Source organism: Nematolebias whitei, chromosome 8 (assembly GCF_014905685.2).
Source record: "Nematolebias whitei isolate Nwh7 chromosome 8, NemWhi1, whole genome shotgun sequence".
Classification (NCBI taxonomy): domain Eukaryota; kingdom Metazoa; phylum Chordata; class Actinopteri; order Cyprinodontiformes; family Rivulidae; genus Nematolebias; species Nematolebias whitei.
This window is the reverse complement of record NC_056505.1, coordinates 52,513,062-52,520,399: the sequence shown is the minus strand read 5'-3', so window position 1 is coordinate 52,520,399 and position 7,338 is coordinate 52,513,062.

Below are 7,338 nucleotides of genomic sequence, written 5' to 3'. Positions count from 1 at the left end.
GTAAGGAAAAGCTGAAGAAAGCCCGGAGAGTGCCGTTCTGTTAACACTCTCCCTCAAACACCATCTTACTCCCTCTAAACTTCTTTCCCATCTTTAAACTTTTCTATCAAGTAGATATTCTTCCAGATATTTAGAAATGTCTGTGTAAAGTGCTCACCCACATCCGTGTGGGCAAAAGATCATAATTGTACAGTTTTCATAAATGTCTGTGGTGACGCAACGGAAAAATCATGGCCGTATGATTTTTCCTGATTGATTGCTTATGTTGTTATTTTCATAATTTGCCAAATTAATGTAAATGTTTGATGTTAAACTTTGATTCTGTAAATAAATGACCGCATTCATTTTGATGGGTCAAATATAAATGACGTCTCACGTTTGCATTTCATTAAATTCAATGCACGTTTTATTCAGTCCAGAAAAATGAGGAATCCGTGTTAATTGATGAATATATCCGAGCATCTGTTCATCTACACAGTGGATGGTGGGAGTCAAACAGAAGATACTGGTCTGTGTGGGTTGGTTTTCTGTAAACTTCAATATTGAGGCTGTCCTCTCTCTCCATCTGAACCAAACAGTCCAAAAAAGGCAGCTTGTTGTCGTTTGCATCCTCTCTGGTGAACTTGATGTTGTTATCGACCGAGTTAATGTGTCTGGTGAACGCTTCTATTTCCTTGGCTTGGATTTTGACCCAGGTGTCATCCACATAACGGAACCAATGGCTTGGCGTTGTTCCCTCATAGGAGTTTAGGGCTCTCTGTTCCACTTACTCCATGTAGAGATTGGCAACAATGGGTGACACTGGAGATCCCATGGCACAGCCGTGCTTCTGTCTGTAAAAACTGTCATTGAACTTGAAATAAGTGGTGGAGAGGCAGAGATCCAACAGGGTGCAGATCTGGTCTGGGGTGAAGTTGGTCCTGTTGATTAAGTCCTTGTCTTGTAGAAGTTGTTTTCTGACGGTTTCTACTGCTTCAGAGATGGGTATGCATGTGAAAAGAGAAGTCACATCATACGATACAAGGGTTTCTCCTGGGGTTAGTTTCAAGTGTTGAACTTTGTTAGCAAAATCAATGGAGTTCTTTATGTGATGAGGTGTGATTCCAACAAGAGGAGCTAAAATACCAGCCAGATGTTTAGCAATATTGTATGTCACTGAGTTCATGCTGCTGACGATGGATCTGAGTGGTGTTCCTTCTTTGTGTATTTTTGGGAGTCCATAAAGACAGGGAGTGGCTTCCCCTGGGTACAATCTATAATACAAAAATTGATTGATTGTTTTCTCCTTTTCAAGTTTTTGCAGGTAATCTGTGACTTTCTTTTTGTAGGCACTGGTTGGGTCCCTCTTCAGGGTCTCGTAGGTGTTAAGGTCGCTCAGTAGTGTAGTTATTTTTTCCTGGTAATCAGAAGTGTTGAGGACTACTGTGCATCTTCCTTTATCAGCTGGTAAAATGGTGATGTTTTGGTCCTGGCTGAGTGATGTTACAGCTTTCCTTTCCTGTGGTGTGAGGTTTGAAGGAGGCGGTTTGGCACTGGAGAGAGTTGCTGATATTTCCATTCTGAGCTGTTCTGCCTCTCCTTCCGTCAAGTTGTTGTTCCTAATCGCGGATTCAGTGGCCATGATTAGTTCCACAACAGGTATTTCTTGAGGGGAGATGGCAAAATTTAGTCCTTTTGCCAGCACATCTTTATCAGGTTGTGTCAATGTCCTGTTAGAGAAATTTCTAACCCACTGGTCCTGAAAATTAGTGTTGGCAACAACCTCCTGATCTTGACTGATGGTTTGTGATGAGAAAACCGCTCTCTGTTGTAATTTTAGAAACTTACTTTTTGACGTTCCTTGCTCTTTTGATGTTGTGATAGCTGGGCCTTTTCAACGAAACAAGAAACTTCTTCCAACAGAGGAAATGGTAGCAGAGTAGACAGCTTCTGGAGGGTCTGATCCATTTTGAGTGAGAGAGCTTCAATGGTGAAGTGTATCTGTCTTATTCTCTCACTGAGCAGCTTGTTTTGAGCTTTCAGGAGTATTCCTTCTGCTCTATGTCCTTTGATCGAGGAGTTGAAAAACTCGTGTTTTTCTTGTCTGCATCTCAGACTGAAACGAAGATGATTCCTGTAGTCTGCAAACTTCCTTGACATCTTCTCAAACTCCCGCACTGCTCCTAGGGTATCCTTCCCAAAATGTTTGGCAATATGCTGGTGAAGATTCTCAGTCATCCAGGACATGATGAATTCAAAAAGCGTTCAATACAAAAACAACTGGACTTTATTTGTAACAGAAGACGTTTCGCTCCTCATCCGAGGAGCTTTCTCAATTCAAAGAGCAGAGAGTAAGAGATACAGGTTATAAGGCTGAGTGAGATAAGACACACACACACATAAGACACACACACACACATATATGTAGATTGGCAGTTCACACCTAAAAACCTAAACAGTAGGTCTTTGTTCCTCTAATGGACTATATGCCACGGGTAGTGGTGACGTACTTCCGTTAAAAAATAAGCCACGTCGATTACTTCCGGCTCAAACCTTCTGTTATTGTTTTTATCATTAGCTTCTAGAAGTAGACATGAAAAAGACTCTAAAAGTAAAACATCTGCGAGCTACTGGTACTACAAGTGAGTTATGTTGTGTGCCGTTGTGTCCACTAACCAGCAGGTACAACAGAGTAGTTAGTTTTTTTCATTTTCCTGTTGATGATGTAGTGAACTTAACCTGATGTCAAGACTAAGCCTAAGGTCAAAACCCTTGACCTTAAGAACCTTGTGGGACAGGAACTGTCATTTCATTGATTTGAATCCAGAAATACAGGTTCACCCATCCTGAGACTCTCTTTCTTGATAATCAAGTGAAAGAACACTCTCTTTTTTATTATCATTACTATTTTACAAATGTTGATAATCAAAGTGTCTTAGTTCAAACCATTTTAGATGTTGCAGTGAACTAATCAATTTTATTAACTGTGAAACAGTGTAATGATTTTTAGTTGCTTATGCAGAGTTAGAATTCATGTTAAGGTCTGTTACAGATTTTTATGCATTTTCTGATTTCTGTCTTTGAATGAGCAAGTGTGCGTTTCCAAGGTCAAGAGTCGAAGCAGACATGTGTTGGAACAACTGCCTTGTTTTTACATCCTCTCAGACGTCAACAGGGGGGTTTTGGCACCTGTTTCTAAAACTCGCCAAAACAAAACTCTCTCTCTGTCTCTGAGAACAGTTTAACCTGTTCCATAACAATTCTTGCTTTTTCTGACTTCTAGTAACCTCTGACATCACAAAACACACCCCTGTCTGGTCGGTACTGACCAATGGGAAGACTCCCGAATGAACCGGGAAAAGAGCTCTTTAAAAATGTCGGTACTTCCTGGTTTACACAGTTCTGTGGGTTTGGAGAAGTTCGGCGGTGCGGACAGTTCTGATATGTCCTAGTGCTGTGCAGTCTCTGTGGGAGCCGGGAAGACCCTGACATGACCACAGAGCTCTTCCGAGTTTCATGGGATTATAACATTTTCCACTGAGGTGAGCTTGTGTCGGACAGAATCTCGCCACTACTCCGGACGATTCACAGCCATCCTACGGAGACGCTGAAAGGGTGCGTTAAACGGAATCTCGCCTGAGACATCTCCAGGTAAAAGAGTCGATTTCACCACCTAAGTGTACTGTAAGGAAGAAGCTGAAGAAAGCCCGGAGAGTGTCGGTTCTGGTGAACACTCCCCCTCACATACCATCTTTTACTCCCTTTAAACTTCCTTCCCATCTTTAAACTCTCCTTTCAAATAGAAATTCTTCCAGATATTTTAGAAATGTCTGTGTAAAGTGCTTATCCACCGCCGTGTGGATAATTGAACATATTTGTACAGTTTTCATAAATGTCTGTGGTGAAGCAACGGAAAATCATGGCCGTATGGTTTCCGTTTGATTGATTATGTTGTTATTTTCATATTTTGCCAAATTAATGTAAATGTTTGATGTTAAACTTTGATTCTGTAAATAAATGACCGCATTCATTTTGATGGGTCAAAGATAAATGACGTCTCACGTTTGCATTTCATTAAATTCAATGCACGTTTTATTCAGTCCAGAAAAATGAGGAATCCGTTTTAATTGATGAATATATCTGAGCATCTGTTCATCTACATATTGGTGGCCCGTACGGGGATGAGAGGAAATGACGTAGGCACGTCATTCACTTTCTCAGCAAATCAGAGCGCTACACAGCAGCTAATCCAACCAATCACACAGCGTTTTAGCAACCAGCATGTTACTGTTAGCCTGAAATAAGTTCGTCAACTTTTCGTCTTGTAAACTGTCAAAATGCACCATTTCTGTTAAAAATTGTAACGAATCACCTCTGAGCTGTACGGAGTCTGCGCCCCGGTCTCAAAAACGTCTTTCCCACCATTTAAAACAACCCGGTCGAACTGTTCAGAACCGAGCCGGAACCAGAACCACGTCTGGACCGTCTTTAAACAGAATAAAGCGTTTCCACCCAAACCCAGCTTTTTAGTTACACATAACAGGCGTACAATTTCAGCTTTAAAAAGACATATTGGCTCACAATTTCAGCTTCAAACATCCCAGCGTAAACATGCAGCGTTTTGACTTCAAGCGCGCAGCTGCATTCCAGCACAGCAACAATCTGTTATTTTTCATGCCAACATGTAAAATCAATCTTTACACGAATACACAGTCCATTTATGAGCACGTGATTAATCCTGACACATCATCAATTTCTCTTTTTCTGTCCACCACTTGGTTCTATGAATAACTGTTCAATAGCAAATTTCTGGAACAGAACGGTTTAAAAAAACGCTTTAAACTGATGATTGCTGTGAGACTAAAGAAAAAATTTGCAGGTTTATAAAAATTCAGTGCTTTAGAGTAAAATACACTAAAAAGAGCTTGGTAATCTAGTATCTGTTGAAAAATAAGCACATACAAGTAACACTGCATGGAAGCATTTACTTAAATATTCATGAATTGGGGTAAAACCTGAGACAGTGCTCACATTTGAATAAGGTGACTTATAACAGTACGTTAGTGTAAACCCAAAGCTAAAATAGTGTGACACTCATTGACATTTGAATACAATTATGTACCTGTAAAAATATCTGAAGCTTGCAACTGTTTTAAACAGATAAAGTGCTACACAGTGAATGAACATGACAGGTGTGGTAGAAAAAGACTTTGATCCTTATGAGATGAGGGACTGTTTGGAGAATGCGTTAGCACTGCTAACAGCGTCCTTACATCCATATGAGGAACAGGCGGACAGCATGGGCCCAAATGAATTAGAAGACCTTGATGACAATCAAAGAGATGAGGAACTGCAGAGCTTGGCAAAAGCAGCTAAAGTGTCAGAGGACACAAAATCGAGCCGTGAACGGTTAGCAAAAATTTCCCTGCTTCTCAAAGCGGAATTGGACCATCAGGTTGCACAAACTGTCGTGCTATCCAGAGGATATGAATCTAAAAAGGAGATGTGTGATAATTTGATGCGTGAGTCTGCATTGGAGAAAGAAGGATTTCAGATTGAGAGGGACCTCTCAAAGACTGAGCTGTCAGTACAGGCTCAAACATATGAGGAGAGGATTAGGGATAGAGAACGTGCGTACCAAGCCGCGTGTTCGGACAGCGATGTGCTACAACAACAGTTGCAGATCGCATTAAAGGAGCTGGAGGATTACAAAGAGGAGCTGGAGGTTTGCAAAGCGGAGAAGGTGGTGATTCTCCAACAATGTCTGAATTTACGAAGTGAATGTCAGACATCACAGGATCGCCTGACAGCTTGTGAGGAGAATCTAGCTACAGCTACAAACAAGATTTCTGAAATGGGGCGAGCTGGTCGGAGACTCAGAGACGAACAAGGTCAGGGTCCGGTTCAGCCACAACCACCCCAGACAGATGCTGTTGCACCTCCTCCCCTTAGCCCCGTTCCAACACCCCCACCTCGGGTGATAAGGACGGGTCTGCACCGACTTGCACCTCCTCCTCTTAACACCATTCGGTCACGCCCACCCCATCTCGGGTGGTAGGGACAGACCTGCACCGATGTGCACCTCTTCCTCCTGACACCATGCTGTCACCCCCACCCCCATCTCGGGTGGTAGGGACAGACCTGCACCGATATGCACCTCTTCCTCCTGACACCATGCTGTCACCCCCACCCCCATCTTGGGTGGTAGGGGCAGACCTTGACCAATCTGCGCCACAAACCACACAAGTGAGACCGTTGATACTGTCTCCTTCAATGGATGAGTTGCAGAAAATCTCAAAATATGTACAACGCTTTGTACCTGGACCGATGGGCTCATCTGGAACAAAAGCGTACCTCAAAGATCTTGAATTCAGATTGAGATCTTATCCTAATGCTACGGTTGAGGATAAGATCAGTCTGATACGGCTCACGTCGGACAGAGAGGTGTTCACCTTCATCGAGCATCTACCTGATGCAACGAGGGGGGATTACAACCTTCTGTGTGAAGCTTTGATCAGAGAGTACGACTCCTGCACGGGACCTGCTGGTTTCCCAGCTGCAGACAAGGTCACGCAGGGCAAAACTGAACATCCAAAAGTTTATTACAAAAGAATCTTCCAAGCTTATTTTGGTAACAGAAATGAAACCAGAATGGAAGAAGATGACGGTTTTAAGTTTGTTTTCAGCAAAAATCTCCACACTGATTTTAGACAATCAGTACAAATGATGGCAAATTTCAGAGAAAAACCCATCAGTGAGATTAGACAGTGTGCTGTGAATGTGTTTGAAGCATGTTCTCGTGCTAAGACGCCCATAGAAGTGTTTCCTAGTGTAAAGGTTAAACCCCTCCCTCTTGAACTAGAAGGACGGCGCGCTTCGCCACCTCCTCCTAAGAAAGTTGAGAGAAAACAGTCTGTTCAAACTAACAAACCACGTCCTGAAGGTGCACGCTGGGACAAAAAAGCTCCTCCCTCGGAGGACGAACGTGATTATCGTAAAAAGGGTGAGCGTAGGACGCAACGATATGGGAAACCATATCATCAGGGGCAGTACGTAAGGGAACCCCCGAAAGACGTACCTGACCGTCCCCGACCTCGGACGAAACGAACCGAGGCGAAAAAATCACAAAAGTTCCAGAAACAAGGCCCTACACCTCTGAGCTCGGAAGAGACAGAGAAAATACGCAGGTTGTTAGAAACTTTGAAACACACTGACATGGGAACCCAACCAGGAGCACTTTGCAGTAATGTAATCCCTATTACATCTGAGGGCGCGAATGACAACATTACAGATGTCGGTGGAACACACCAAGACGTTGCTGTTGTTGCCTCAAACAACCCCTCATCAGAAGAAGGGGGG